This window comes from Falco punctatus (genome assembly GCF_963210335.1).
Source record: "Falco punctatus genome assembly, chromosome: 6".
NCBI classification, from domain to species: Eukaryota; Metazoa; Chordata; class Aves; order Falconiformes; family Falconidae; genus Falco; species Falco punctatus.
In genome coordinates, this window is record NC_137585.1 from 54232235 (window position 1) to 54247435 (window position 15201).

Consider the following 15201-nt stretch of genomic DNA (forward strand, 5'->3'; position numbering starts at 1 on the left):
AACATTAGTCTGCAGATAGTTTTCATCTATTGTACTGAACTACAAACATATTTCTTTGGGTTTTGGTGGCAATGCCTCGGTAGGAAGGTAGACAAAAGGAGCAATTGAATACAGCCTCTGTAATCAACAGCTTTATACTCTTCAAAATGTCTAGGATTATGTAAGGAAAATTCAGAGAATTTCTCAAGTTTAGAGAACAAGGAACCAGAAAGCTTTGAAGACAGATTAGTTAAAAACAGAATGTCTATAAGTATTATGAATCATTTAATACAGATACGGGTGCAGATGGGTCACATAGATATCAGTCTAAATTCATACAAGATGTGACAGGTTTTGTCTCTTCAGTGATTCTTCTGTCAGCTTGAATAATTTGCAGAGGAATATATCTGCTTTTCCGCCCTCTACAGAGGCATCTCATTCTGTCATTCAGTAAATACAAGTATCCAAGTGGAAGCCTTTTCTAAATCTGTTCACAAACACACTCATGCGCATGTTTGAAAATAATTGTACAGGAAGCTCTAAGTGTTTAGGTAACTTGTATGCTTATTTTATAAGCATAATTTATAAATTGTCTCCGATTGTTTTCTCTGTAAACAGAATACAAGAAGAGCAATCCATAATTAGTGGTAGCTCAGGTTATGCCAGGAAACATCGATATACGACGAAATGTAGGAGTCTGCCATAAATCTTCCGGGCTCAAAACAATCTTAGGTAAGAGGCTTGCTAAAACAGGCAGATGACAGGAACAAGCAATACAGGTTAGCCAATGCACACCATATGAAATACTCCCGCCTACAGCCATGTTTAAAATTAGCATGCCACTCACCAAAAATAATAACAGGTTTTCAGTACATGATGCTATTTCATGTTAAGGTGGAGTAAGTTAGGCTGAAGCAATGCACGAAGAAAAGTAAAAGGTCTCTCTATTATTTCTGCGTAGAACAGAGACAGCTACAGGACTCGTAAACTGCCATGGTAAGGTGTGTCTGCGTGGAAGTGATTTAGAGATATTTGATCACGTCCTCAATCAGAAAGTAGATTTTATTAAATTCAGTCTCATTAAAAACCTCCTAATTACATTTCTTATAGATTAGAAATACATCCTCAGAAGCTGAGTATTTTCAAATTCAGTTGATACAGCATAGTTAGACATCTATGAGGCCTTTGACACAGCAGTGTCTGACATACTGATGAAAATGCATTACACAAAATCAATTTTGCACATCTTAAATGGATTAAAAACTGATTAAATGAGAGATTCTCAAAAAATAATTTTTCTCCAGTGGTGCTGTTTCTAATGGAATCCCATAGGATCTATTCTTGATCACAGACAAGAACATTACTATGTAAAATTATTGTTCATAAGATTTGTGGAACTTGCCTTAAATCCAAAATAATGTTAAGAAAAATCTGGATTCTACAAAGTGACATCATTTGGTAATTTGGGCTTATTTGAATTACTAGTACTTTTAACAGAAAACTGTATAGCAGGGTTGAATTATTCACATCTTACTTATTGTATGAGAAACTTTGAAGAATTTAGGCAGTAAGACAAGTAATCATAGGTGTGCAACACGGTACAGCACCATGACTTATATATTTATTTTTAATAACTGTTGAATGGGACATTGATGGAAATACTTTACTGTGCGCTGCAAGGTATTACATATTACAAGCCCATCTGCAGAGTGAATGAAGAGAAACAGGAAGAGAACTTTCCCCAAACCTCTCTTTTTCAGCATGCAGCACAGTTCTTTGGGAAGGAAGAGACTCTTCTGACCCCTCCTCCTCCAGGAATAAAGTAGCAGATGTCAAAAGATTGCTGGTAATCAGAACCTGAGAACTCATTTAGAAAGTAACACCAGGGTATATAAGCTAGTTCCCAAGCAACTGCATCACTACGAACAAGTACCAAAAGAGAATGACATGTGATTGTCACACATATGGAAAAAGAATCCCACTGTATTTACAAAAAATAAGATCAAATGGCCAAGCCCCACATAATATATCAAATAGCATCCTTCAGTAGGTCTCTACAAACATTGGAGTTTGCAGCTGAGGCAATAAAAGAAAGAGGCCAAAATAATTTAAATAAAACAAAAGTTTTCTGTTCAGCAAACAAAAAAGAACTACAAAAATTCTGTTTAAACTTGTAAATTTCTTCTGACTCCAAAGTGCATTTTTTATAGTTTTGGTGTCATGTTATTCAATCATTTTAGAATTCAGGTCACTTCAAAAGAAAAATCTCATTTCAAAGTAAAAATCAAGTAATTTTGTTTCTGTAACACTAGAACATTCTGTGTGTTCCTGAAAAAATATACATGGATGTTTGTCTTAAAAAATAAGAACATTTTAATGTTTTCAAAAATCCCTTTTTATCCCCAACCAAATATGTTTCTCAGCTTGCATCCCATTTCACGTTGCAGCCTCTCCTTACAACTTCACTGAACCTGTAAATCAGGTGAAAATGTATTTCAGGGTATGTAAAATAAAAAGGTTATACTGTGTAAATTACAATCTCCAAATGCCGGTGCTACATTATTTCATACAGTAGTTCACTGATCTTTCCTATCATTCCCTTTTTTAAGGGCGGCACGAAAAGGCTGTAGAAGAGGTGAGGCAAACATTACACTCAATGGTATTTTTCTCTTCTGCAATGATTATACAGAGAGAAAGTCAAAACAAGTGTAATGACTCATAAAAGATTAGCAAAATGTCACATGTAAATAGCACTCTTGTGATGACATCTATAGACAAACCTCACTGGTAATCTTATGTTTGACAAACCAAAACCATGACTGAAAACAGTGAAAGCCTGGAGAAAAATCTGAGCCTAAAGTAGCTCTGAAGGGAACTCATAGCTGGAAGACTGAAATAGGAAAAAGTCATTCCACTCCAGTAATATTGTCATGGTATGCATAAATAAGAAATGCACACAGGTACACCAGCATGCTCTGGTCACTACTGTGGCGCTGATTTCCCAAGTCCATTGGAAGATTTCCATAAGAGCTGCATGGCTAAATCCCAAAGACAGCAATAAAAGTCTCAAGCATACATTTAAAATATTTAAAGACTGCTTACTTTTGAATCTTATTAGATATAATGAAATCTTAGATGTGTATTTAGACTAGCTATATGCAAATCACAAAAAGTAAGAGCTTCTCAATAATAATAAAAATAAAAAAGATTAGAACTTAACCCAAAATTTAAACCCCACTCACTAAAAGCAAGTATTTAGAAAAGTTTGTGCCATCCACTTTTGATTGAACACAACAGAAACTTAAGTGTAAGGTTGTGAGACCTTTTTTGAGACTGATAACCTTCTATTAACCTAAACATTCTGTTAAAAAATTGGTTCCTGCCTTGTATTTCTCAAGTGGGACCTCTGTCTAGAGTGGGACATTTCTACCACTATTGCTGCTGAAACTTTCTGATGCGAGTTTGTTTTGATCTCAGTTATGGAATCTCAAAAAATAGGTCAATGTGAAGTCTTGAAGAAATTATAAATATTGTGGATCACATTTACAGTGAAGAAACAGCAAGGGTTTGTCAGTTTAAATGGGCATCTTACATTGTGTTTAAAATCCGTCATTAAATAGAAATGCTTGGCATGATTCTTTCAAAATAATTCAAAATTAGCTTCTATTACTGGAGAAAATCAATGGAAACATCAATAAAGAGACACAACACTTTTTATCCTAGTTAGTGGTGAAGTCATGTGTGGCTTCCATACCATTCCTCACATTCACACTTTATCAGAGAAACAAAAGACTTTTTTAAAACAAATTCTCCCAAATCACAAGCTCACAGGTCCTCCAATGAGACAGTTCCTACAGAGTCAAATCTTGAGCTGAAATGTTACAGGAAGTGAATTTGGTCCAAGTCACCTGTAATTATACCAGGAGCCATCCTTACTAGGTAAAAAGTTAAAGGCATTTTGCCACCCTCTCTTGTCAAGAAAATACATCATTCACAATTCACATTTTTCTGAGGATTTTTACTTTACTTAATAATCCATAGAGAGCTGACACGAGAGTGTCCTTCCCCTTACCAGAGGGCAATCTACTCTTCACAGGTTTCTCACTCTTGAAACCCAGTCTGCCTGCTCACGAGAGCCATTGTACGGGGTCAGACTGAAAGCACATCGCCAGTAAATAGTTTCTAACAGTTGGAAACAGCAGGAGCCCTGTAAGAAGTTTATACAGAGCTTTTCACAGAGTAGATATGCAGTGATAATTTCCCCAGAACACATTCCCAACCTCTAGTAATTTGCATCTCAGTTAATTCCTCAGGCAGAGAGGGCATTATTGTTTTAAATAAGAATTTGGTGGTGTTTTCTTCATGGAATTGACCATTTCTGAAGAAATGTAAACTTTTAGAGTCCACAACGTCCCGCAGCAAGCAGTTCTGCAGCTCAGGCACAAACCATCAAAGAAAGCCTCCTGCCCCCCTGCCAGACCCAGCCTGACTCCCTTCTCCTTTCCCTTCCTACCCACATGAACTTCGGGGTCTCTTTCATTCTCTGTCAACACCTGTCCGACTTCAAAATTTCCTGAACCCTAGCTGATCAGTCCTGCATGGAAGACGGCTGATCCGCTGCAAAGCTTGATCCCCCCAAACATTATGAGTTACAAAGTGCCACTTTGCCTGTCACACTCATCTGGAGAGCAAGAACATTTCAGGGCTCTTCCCAACAGACACCAAGGCTCCCATCTTTGTAATTAATGTTCTTGTTCTCTAGTTTTGTTATGTGAAGAAACAGTAGGTCACAGTGTTGCCTTGTTTGGGTTAATGTTTGCAGTTTGTTAGACCTGTGTGTCTTACTGGTCTAATCAGTCTTGGAAGCATCTTGTAATATGTTCCTTACAACCCACATTGCTAAGCATATGAGACAAATATCTAGGAGTCGTGACATCATTTTCAATTTCTGGAGTTTGAGTGAGATCCCCAGCTAAGAGAACATGCTCTACCAGGTGCCTGAAGAAAATCAGAACCTTCATAGGGCACCACCTTGGAAGGATTTTTTGTGAACCTGAAAGAATAAATAACTAGAGATGCTCACAACACTGCAAGCAGCTGGCAGGGAACTAACCAGGGAATGAAGAAGTCCTTCCACAATGCCTTTTTGACAATTTTATGCAAAGAGTCTCCTGTTCCAGAATGATCACGTAAAGTGAACCTGAACCTAAGCACCTTCCACAATCAAAAGGCCACCTTAGTCACCACATCTGTTCTCTCAAGAAAGCTTATGGTGAAGTCCTAACCAGGTTTCTGACTTTGGAGGAAAACATAAAGGAAAAAGTTTTTATCCAGTTCTCTACCAGAATACTGACAAATTCCAAAAGCATGAAAATTAAGTAGAGTTGATACTTTCTGGTAGTAGTTAATCCTTTTTTTATTTATTTATTTTATTTTATTTAACTTTTAACATTCATTGGGAATCTCAGTCAACTTATACAAAAGGAATCTAGCTTCTACCTAGGTTGGGCAATTTTCACCCATTGTCTATTTTTCTATTTTAAAAATACTCTTAAGAAGGTATCCCTACACAGGGCAAACAAGATCTCATAAAAAGCCCTAATATAGATCATTTCTCCACCCAGATACCTTCTAGTGAACACCAGATAAGACTCTCTAAATGCCCATCAAAATCATACGCTCATCAAAAAAAATCAGAGCCACTACTACAGCATGCTGATGGGTTTATTGTCCATTTACAAAGCTATTTTTCTCTCAGAAGAGTGCAAGTACTCAGAGAAAGACTGCCACATGAAGCTTTGTCAAGATTCTTGCTAACTTTAAGAAATCTTAAACAAAAGTTTTATTTGAAATGAAACACAGGTCTAAATAAGATGGGCCCAGCTTTGTATTTGTACAAAGAATTCCAAGTCTCGTCACTTCTGCAAGTAGAACAGTCAGAAAGGCCTTGATGGAGGTTTTGAGCCCTGAAGATTCAAACCTAAGTCTGAGGTCTTTTAGAATGGCACAAGTTGACAGAATCTGAGCTGTAGAAGGCAGAAAGCTTTGCCGAGACCACTGTTGTCCCCGTGACATTACAGGGTAAGCTGCCCAGCCTTTCTTAGAGGCTGAACAGCCACGCAAAATTCTGCTTGCTCACTGGCACAGGCAAGGTGTTCTAAGAGGTCTCAGCACCTGGTTTGGCATAAATTGAGCCTGCCTTTTGCTAAAGAAGCAAAAATTCTCTTGCAATAAGGAATTGTAGCAAGTACATACTGACAAATGTTTTTACCTAAGCTGGCAGAGATAGAGATGTCGTTCACTGTACGCCCTTGACAATGCTATTATTTGACTTCTCATCACATCTTGCAGGTGATACCATCTCCTAAGCCTGACTTCACTCTTCCTTACACATTGAGCAAAGAGTGCCCTTCTCACAGTTATAATCTTGTTATAAATGGTGTGAAAACGTCTGCGAAGTTATGCTGCTGGAAAGCAACCTAACTTACCTGCAGTTTCCAGGAAAAAAACTTCTTGTATAATTGCAATATGCACCAGGACAGATCCTGTTCAAAAATAAAAAGCTACAATGCCTTACATAAATCTGGGGGTTGAGTGAATAAAGGGCAGTGATCTGGAGGTCATAAATATTCTGGCTATGCACACTCCATATGCTCTGCAGTCCAACTATAAATAGCCTTCAAATTGCTACACATTTCAAGAAAGTTGAGTAACCCAGCTTTCAGTTTGTAATGTGAGGGTAAAAGTCTTATGATGCCACAGAAGGGCAGAGGAAAAGAGCTGCTGAAGCCATGTAGACATCTGCTGAAAGGGTCCTAGTTGTGAATTTCCACAGAGAGAACCAGCTGGCTTTGACACAAGCAAAGAAATGAGAAAGTACAAGGCCAGCCAGAACAAGGTCAGCTCTGCATGAGGAGCGAGCAATGCAGCTGAACACTGACATGAGTGGTCTATGGGAGGAAGAAGGGAACAGCCACGCATACCTCTGCTTCCACACGTCCAATTCCTAGCAAATTCTACAGCCAGCTAGGACTTTAGACTAATTTTCATTTACATGTCAAAACAAGTCTTACATATTTATATGTTCAGGAGTAAAAGCACTGCAAACAGAAACTGTGTCATCTGCCACCCCTTTCCAGTCTATTTACTAATAAATTTCATTGACTTTGAAACACTCTTCCAAGCAAAAACTACTGACGTACTAGACACTGTAGCTTTCTTGCTCCCTCCGCTCCCCAACGACTGGTTTTAACCTTCTTGTGTGCCCTCCAGCTGCTGGCGCTGCCTATTCAAACCATTACCCTAGTCCTGGGCATCACACATCCAAAGTAGCAGCTAGCTGAATTTGGACACCATCACCAGCACTTACAGTGCCAGAGTTACTTCTGTCATATTGCCCTTGCAACAACTCTCAGTCGATTCTCAATGTGACAATGAAAAGCACTCTGTCATCTGTTTGGCTTCACACACAAATGTCATCCATCACTTCAGAAATCACTTCTCCCACACCCCAAATTACAATTGTGAATAGACGCTGGATTGTAAATAAATATCCCAAGCACACTCAAGAGGGAAGTGGACTCTTTCCCCCTTCTGTAACAATCAAAGCAGGTGAGCCGTAGCATTTCAACAGGCAAGAAAAAAATCTAATCAACATTAGCTATTATTGGTCATTCATATTAGCATGCTACTTTTCTTTTGACAGTTACATCTAGAAGTCCTCAAAATATCCAAAACAAAGTACAAAAGCTATGTATTACTTCTTCTAGGACATTACCAAAAAATCTCAATTTAAATAATCACCCTAGAATCACAGCCAATTTATTTTGAAAACAGAAATGAAACATTTTTTTATGAACATTCTTCTATTCCAGGCAATCAAAGAAAGCAGATTATGAAATCTAGTATTTGATCCATTTTTCACAGGCACAGTTCAGAAAACATCTATGCTTAGGCCACAGACCCATACATACAACACGTTCTTTGAGAAGTCTCTAGATGAGCTAAGCTCATTGATCTAAGATTTTGTGGATTTGAAGCTTTTGAAGGGCAGCCAAAAGTTTCACTTCATTTTTCAGCTCTTCCAGAACTTGAGATCTTGCTTCTTGTTCCTAAAATACTTAGTTATTTACATTGTAAACAACATTATGCTGAGATGTATGAAGCAGGAAAGGTCAGAAAAACAAAGGCATCCTTAATGTTTTGTTTACTATTTCAAGTTAACCATTAAGGGCCTATTTTATTCTAGAAATCGGTCTTGAGCTCTGAACTAAAAAACATTGGTTTTATTTTTTCAGCGTTGTCATGCTCCTCTCTCTAGTGCTCCTTTCAAGATGCACAGGTTCAATTGCTTGCCCCCCATGTTTACTATAAAACACTTTTTGACAACACGAGGATGACCTTTCTCTACAGAACTCCCATCTCATGAATGCTGCCTCTCCATAAGCCCTTTGAAAGACACGCCGTAACTGAAGTGGGTAACTTTAATTGACTACATAAAGATTCTGAAAGCACTTACTCAGCTTCAGAGCACAAGAGTTGCATACTGTGCCAGAGTACTCATCCGCGTTCGGTGTTTATTCAGAATACCAATCCTTTTTCCAAGAGTCTGCTACCCTCAAGCAGCAGCCAAATGGAGGGTGCTGTCTCCCATGTTTTCCTCCAAACTTAACTGGTCCCATGTCAAAGAGTAAGTTTCACACCCAACTTCTCTGTACTGTTTCTGGAGACATTTCAGTCCTTCAAACTGAAGGGCTGAAAAACAGTACCTTCAGCCCAGACCTAAAAAAACAAATGAAGCCTGATTTACCAATATTCCTACAAGATGAGGTGCTCCGATTTGAGTAAGTGATCACTAGGGCTCCACAATGCTCTACTGCACCTGGTCTGAGACACACAGTGTATATCCCTGACAGACTACGGTAATTTTCCTATATACAGAAGCATCAACAATAAAGCAATATCATGAAATCAAACAGAATGTCTAAGTGAGGTAAGATTTGTAAAAGGAGATACTTTTTCCTTTAAAATTAAAAGATGCCAATACAAATTGTCCAGGTCATCATAATAACTGCATAGCTATTCAAGCTTTTATTTTCCATAGTTTTGAAAACTGCTCTCCAAACTATGATGTGGAAATAAAGCATTTTCAGTAATTATAGGCAAGGTCATTCCTCTGTAGAATTTTAAAAAAAATCAACACGTATCAAGAGCCAAAATCTGTTTACAGGAAAATAGGCAAGTTTGATCAGCCGAAATTTTTCTGCCTGCAGCTCAAGCTTAGGCATATTTACAGACCAATCAAAAGCACCTGCAGATAACTCAGACTTGGTCCTCAGAATAACATGCAGCTGTCCTGATAGCTTTGTCTAGACGGGAACAAGTGATTCAAATTCTGTTTTAATTAGCTAATCTGATTATTGCTTCAAGATTGTTTCACTAGGGTTTGAAACAGTGAATGCCGCAACTAAAAATGCATTGAATATCAATTCTTGCACTACAGAGCCACATCTTTTTATCTTAAAGCTATAACAGCTCTCCCAAGCATCCAAATTCCACAGTGATTCTAAGCTTGTAGCCGACATGACAGCATCTCCTGGCTAACTAAGCTTTCTAACTAAAGCACAAAGGTGAAGGTCCATCTACAATCACTGAACTAAATAATCTAAACTAGAAATGCCAACTCATCCTTTGTGCAATGAGGATGCAGTTCTTACAACAGCTTGCTCAGTGATGAAGACCTAAACATGTTCTAAATCACATTTGGCTTGAAGCCAAAGATTTCAATTAAATGTTAGAGAAAGAAAGGGGAAAAAAGAAATTCAACACATGACACGTTACTTGCAATCAGCAAATTTTCTCTCAGGAACGTTTTGCAGAAGTCTTTGTAAATAAAACCACTGCAGATATCATTATAGTAAAGGTATGCAAAAACATTGTTTAGATGAAGATTGTTTGGAGATGAGGATTAGTTTCTTTGAGTAGACTACTTGAATACAAACCTTACTAAGGTTCATCTCCTTTTTCCAGGAGTTCCTGACTGCCTTTGTAGCAAGCTGTATCTCCAGAAATTTTTCAAAATTTTGACCTGGCAATGCCTACTTCTTTGGTGTAGAGAAGGGTTTCATACAGATCTGAGTCAGGACTCCTCAGGGCAGATAGATTAACAAGTAGTTTAAATTTGATTTAACTAGGGAACTTGATTAAAATACAGTGGTGTTTGTTCAGCATATGGGCTGAACTGTATGCACATAATCTTTTTACACGAACAAATGACAGTAAGTTATGCAGGCTGTCTCAAAATCTACACATGTGATCTTAATTTGTGCTTACAGAAAGTTTCCACCTGGAGCTGCAGGACTGCACATTATAACCGAGGTCAAGAGAAGCTATAAGGACTTTGTATCCCTAACCTAAAGTACCATGGGCATGCATCAGCTGAAAATGTCCCCCTGCTCAAAACATGCTTTGGCTGGAGGGGGTAGGAAGATTGGGTTTATTGGCTCTGAAAAAGACCCATCACCCAAGGTAAAATCTGCTGTCTCATCATGTTGAAGTTTCATTCCCGTTAACACTAAGCGGTACTGCTGATGCAGCCCAGCAGGTCAGCCGGACACTACAAAACATCAGGTGAGCTCCCCAGAAAGCAAACGGCCTAGTCTACGTTGAGAGTGGAAGTAGCATGCAAGTCAAGATTCTAGTGAGAGTTCTTCTGACGCTGTCTTCTATTCTATTCTGCTATGGAAAAAGAATGAAACCATATGAAGAACTAAGTAAAAGTAGCAAAAATTCTTCTAGAAGTGATGCTAATACACTCATTTGGGAAGGCTTGTGAGGAAACAAAATGTGAAACAATTCAGAAGGGCTTTCCAAAGTTCTGTTGTCTCCCTCCTTTTTCATTATAAAAATGGGGGCTGATAACAAATACATCTGTATAGCAACTGAAATAAAACCTGTCAAAGCTACAAAGGTAGTGCTTCAAATGTGATGCAAATAGTGAACCTAAAATAATGCAATCTGATTAATATGGAGAAATAAATGAATGATCCTTGACATATTCACTACAAACACGGTATATATGTATCCTGATTAATATGGGTCCTATAAAAGCCACCATGTAAATAATCAAAAAGTAGATAAATCAGTTTTATTTTCTGTTCTTTTTCAAAGTCTGTGTTTGTTTACAGCAAGTACATATATGCATGTGTACAGCATGTGAGCTCCTTCTAGAGACCACACTGTGTTAGAACTTTCAAGTACTTCTACCGCCTCTAAGGGTCATAGAGAGTGGAATGAAACGGGTTCAGCAGAAATGTTCCACTTTGCACAAGTAGTGCTGGTCAGCTGTTTGTACTTGGGTTTTGTGATATGCATTTGTATGAACTCAGAACAAACAAACAACAAAAAAGGCCCAAAACAGATGTAGTATTGCCTTGTTACTAACCATTAGATGTCTGGCTTTAGAGACATTACCACACAGCTCATGGGCATTCCCGCCATATGCAGGCCTATGGCTTGGTCAAAACCCGGTCCACTACATGTAATGGGCACTTTGAACCAGGGCTGAACAAAGTTCCTCCTTCGCTCATTTTTACCTAAACAGCGTTCACCACCAGTTCAGCTGTACAGATTGCTGATGCTAATTCTTTCTGTTACAGAGAGGCCCTAGGGTTTTAAACTGTACCCATCAATCTAAGTGTATCTATCCACTCTAATATCTGAAGACAGATTAGGTCACTAGTTTTGAAACCGGCAATAACAGTTACCCAAGTTATCACAAATAATGTACTAGGAATTGCAAAATGTTTGGGGTTTTTTTCATGGTGTAAGCGTTTAAAAAGCAAATTTTAAAACTTTTTTACTTTTGGGGAGGTTATAAAAGAAGGCAGGTAAATACATAAGAAGAATAACATTTATTCACTGAGAGAAGTATAATCCTCAAATTCCTGCAGGAACTTACAATTCTACCTGCCGTGAAATATTTTATGTCTGTATTATAAGTAACATGAGAAATCTTTTTTCCAAATGTTACGTCTTTGGTTATTTGCATCATTTCTTGCAATTAAAATTATAAGAACTCTTCATAAAATGGCACTTAGGATCTTTCCAACCATAATTAACATTCATGTGTTTTGCAATTAATTAGAAAGTTAGAAAACTGCATTAGTCATTCTCTAATTAGTCAGATATTGATGTTCTGCTAATACAAGTGTCCTGCAACAAGACCTTCTCAAATACAGATACTGGAGGAATCAAGGCAGGTTCTTCATAGTCTAGGAATAGTGAAGAGCTTTGAAGACCCTTGGCAAATTAAAATACAGTCAACAATTATTTTGCTGATAGTGAGAAGTGAAGATAGGAATTCTGGGGAAGAAAAAAAAGAGGGGCATATGGGATGAGGAAAGAAGGTACACTGCCTAATGATGTCAGGGTTGAGGCCCAAGCATTTTGTTTACCTAGTGACTTCAGCTGTTGCTGCCTACCCTAAGAATCACTTCACAACACAAATTACAAGCAAAACAACTTCTATGTTTAAAATTCTCTGTAATTGTGGAGTAAAGAGTTTCATAACCAAAGCAGTAGGAAAGCAGGTATTCTTAATTACTTACTCCCATTAGACAAAGAACAGAGCATTGCTTTGTTTAGTTTTCTGTCGTCATTTTTCTTCCAGTTCCGTAGATTAATTCTATCCAGCTCCAATGAGCACGATGGGAGTTTGGGGACTGATCCCAGTAGACCTATATTCTACAAAGAGCCAAAACTAAAGCAACTTACGAATCACAGTCAAGTTGTTCATGTTCATCAAAACCACAAAGGAAATCTTTATAGCATTCTCACTGTTTATTTTGATAAAACACTAGCAGATGTAAGAAATTATATACTTCTCACTCATCACAGGTCAAGGCACATGGACCCCTCCCACAGCTAGGGCAATATTTTGAGTTACAGTTGCAGACCTAATGGCAGGCAGCTGCAGTAAGGACTGAAAGATTCTCTTGCAGGGGTCAGTCTTGCAAGTGAATGAAAGTAAAGGAGAGAAAAAACTTTTGCTTTATACTTGTTCAGCACCTCACTCCTGACTAGCTATGCTAAGTGCCACTGTCACAAAATAATTAATACAGAATATGCCTCTTTCATGACTGCACATTTGGTTTATTGCTCTGAAACACTGTAAATAGATTTCTACACGCATTCAGTATATGCTTATTCATTCATGTGGAAACTTTCGTTGCCCCTTATTACAACATAGTCCAATAAATGCATGTTCTGAAGTTAACTACCCTTCTAGATGATGCTCTCAGCAACAAAAGTTGACCTGAGAAATAAAATCTAATTAATGTCATGCTCTTTATGATTTAGAAGGAAAGCTAGAATCTCCCTTTCCAGTCCTACTTTTTAGTTATTCTCTGATTATTTATTTCTCTCAGAATTATCAGAAACATCTAGCTTACCCAGTTTGACTAAGAGGCTCATGACTTGTGAGATTTTTCAGTTCTGAGCTGAAGATCCAGCCTTTCAATGGGGAACTGAGGTATTTTTTCACGTCAGGATTTTGCACTAGACTACATCACTAAATGACAGACAAAGAAAAAGTTGAAAAGAAAAGGTTTAGCAGAAAAGGCCTCCAAGGTTAATTCACTTCATAAGTGTTGTATATGATGCTATTATTCTTCCTGTTATTTATCAGTAACATATGTACCAATATGTTCTAGAATAAGACACTTAGATGTAGGCATTGAAATGTAAGTACTCTGTTCAGTTGACTAAACATGATGTCTGACATGTCACAGATCTGATACAGTGCTATAACGCCCATCAAAGTATCTCTGAAATTTTGACACATTAAAATACTCACTACAGATAGCTAAAATACACCTTTAAGGCAAGTTATTCAACTTGACCAACTTTCTGTGACTTGAAGTACAATTCAGCTGATCCAAAGCAGGTATCTGTTTTAGAGCAAGCAGAATCACCCTGCACATCTATTGATAAGAAACAGGACTCAGGTGCCTGAACATAACCATCCAGAACCATCTAAGATCCCCAAGCAACTTGCAGATATGATGCAAGGCATCTTACATCTGATTCAGGTCAGATTCTTCACCCATCTGAAGTAGCACTTGGAAGCCAGACAAGATACTCTGGAGTGTTCTAAACTATGTTATGCACCCGAACCCTACCTTGGATCTCCCTTGACTATGAAGCTAAAGCAACTGCCTCACATGGAGATAGTTACAATTGAACACCTATTTTAGGTGTCAATCTCATGCTGAATCCTGCCTCCACTGTCCTTTTTGGTAGGCTATGACTAAATTTCCAACAACAAAACAATGAAAACCAAGCAGCACTGGATTCTTCTTTAGACTTCACAAAGCAGCAACAAGGTGACACACAAGTGTTTTACCTTTTGCACATCTCTGAACTCTCTGAAGAAGGAGTTTCTATTATCATTAAAATAGGACATTGTAACTTTGAATGCAGCTTTGCAAAGGTTCATTATCTAACAACAAAATGAATCAAAAATAAAGGTGTATTTGCCTTTGATCTTGCATAGCTTGTGCTTTCTGGGAGGGTTGGGTTTGTTGGTTTTTGTGGGGGGTTTTTAGAAAAAAAGGGAGATGTCTAAAAAGGTGTTCTTTTCAGATTCTGTATGCTGGTTCAGGGATTTTATTTGATGATGCACCATTATTACTCTTCTCCAAATACCAGGGGATTTAATACATTTTTGAGCAGAGGTTTCAAGATTAAAAAGAATAAGTTCAAAAAGTAAAATTACTACCATACTTTTGAACAGGCAAAGAAACATAATATTATGAGACCTACAAGACTACAGTTACATCTAGCCGTATCATTCCAAATCATAAAATTTAATTGCTGGGAAAAAGATATTCAGGCTAATCGGGTAACACAAGATGGTGGTAAAACAGAACTGTATCTGTCCTCCAGCTTCCGTACTTGCTAATATCAGTAAAAAGGTAAATTCCAACTACAAGTTTTACTAGCATTGAAAATGCTGAAAGGTGGTTCCATCTTCACCTTTTCAATCAAAATCAGCCACCCAAAGAGCTTTTATTACATGAGATTCATAGAGTGAATTTCAGAGTATCTGCAATAGGTATGTGAAGGGCTTGGCTCTCTTTTCTCTGACAGATCTAGGCCATCTGAGCAGGTTTTAAACTTGCTTCATCACCTACAAGACTGAAATTAAAAAGGAGGGATGCG

The 15201-nt window shown here is 37.9% G+C and overlaps 1 protein-coding gene across 5 annotated transcripts in view; it reads right to left on the reverse strand.

The window, feature by feature from the left end:
- The window catches only part of TAFA2 (TAFA chemokine like family member 2), a 211567-nt gene that overhangs the window by 163166 nt on the left and 33200 nt on the right, over nucleotides 1-15201 (reverse strand). Inside the window, exon 2 of one of the 5 annotated variants that reach the window (XR_013928679.1) lies at nucleotides 8498-8760. The exons of the other annotated variants lie outside the window; for them this stretch is intronic. The gene's annotated coding sequence lies outside the window, so the exon portion shown is untranslated. The remainder of the gene's footprint in view (nucleotides 1-8497; nucleotides 8761-15201) is intronic. 5 annotated transcript variants of the gene reach the window in all.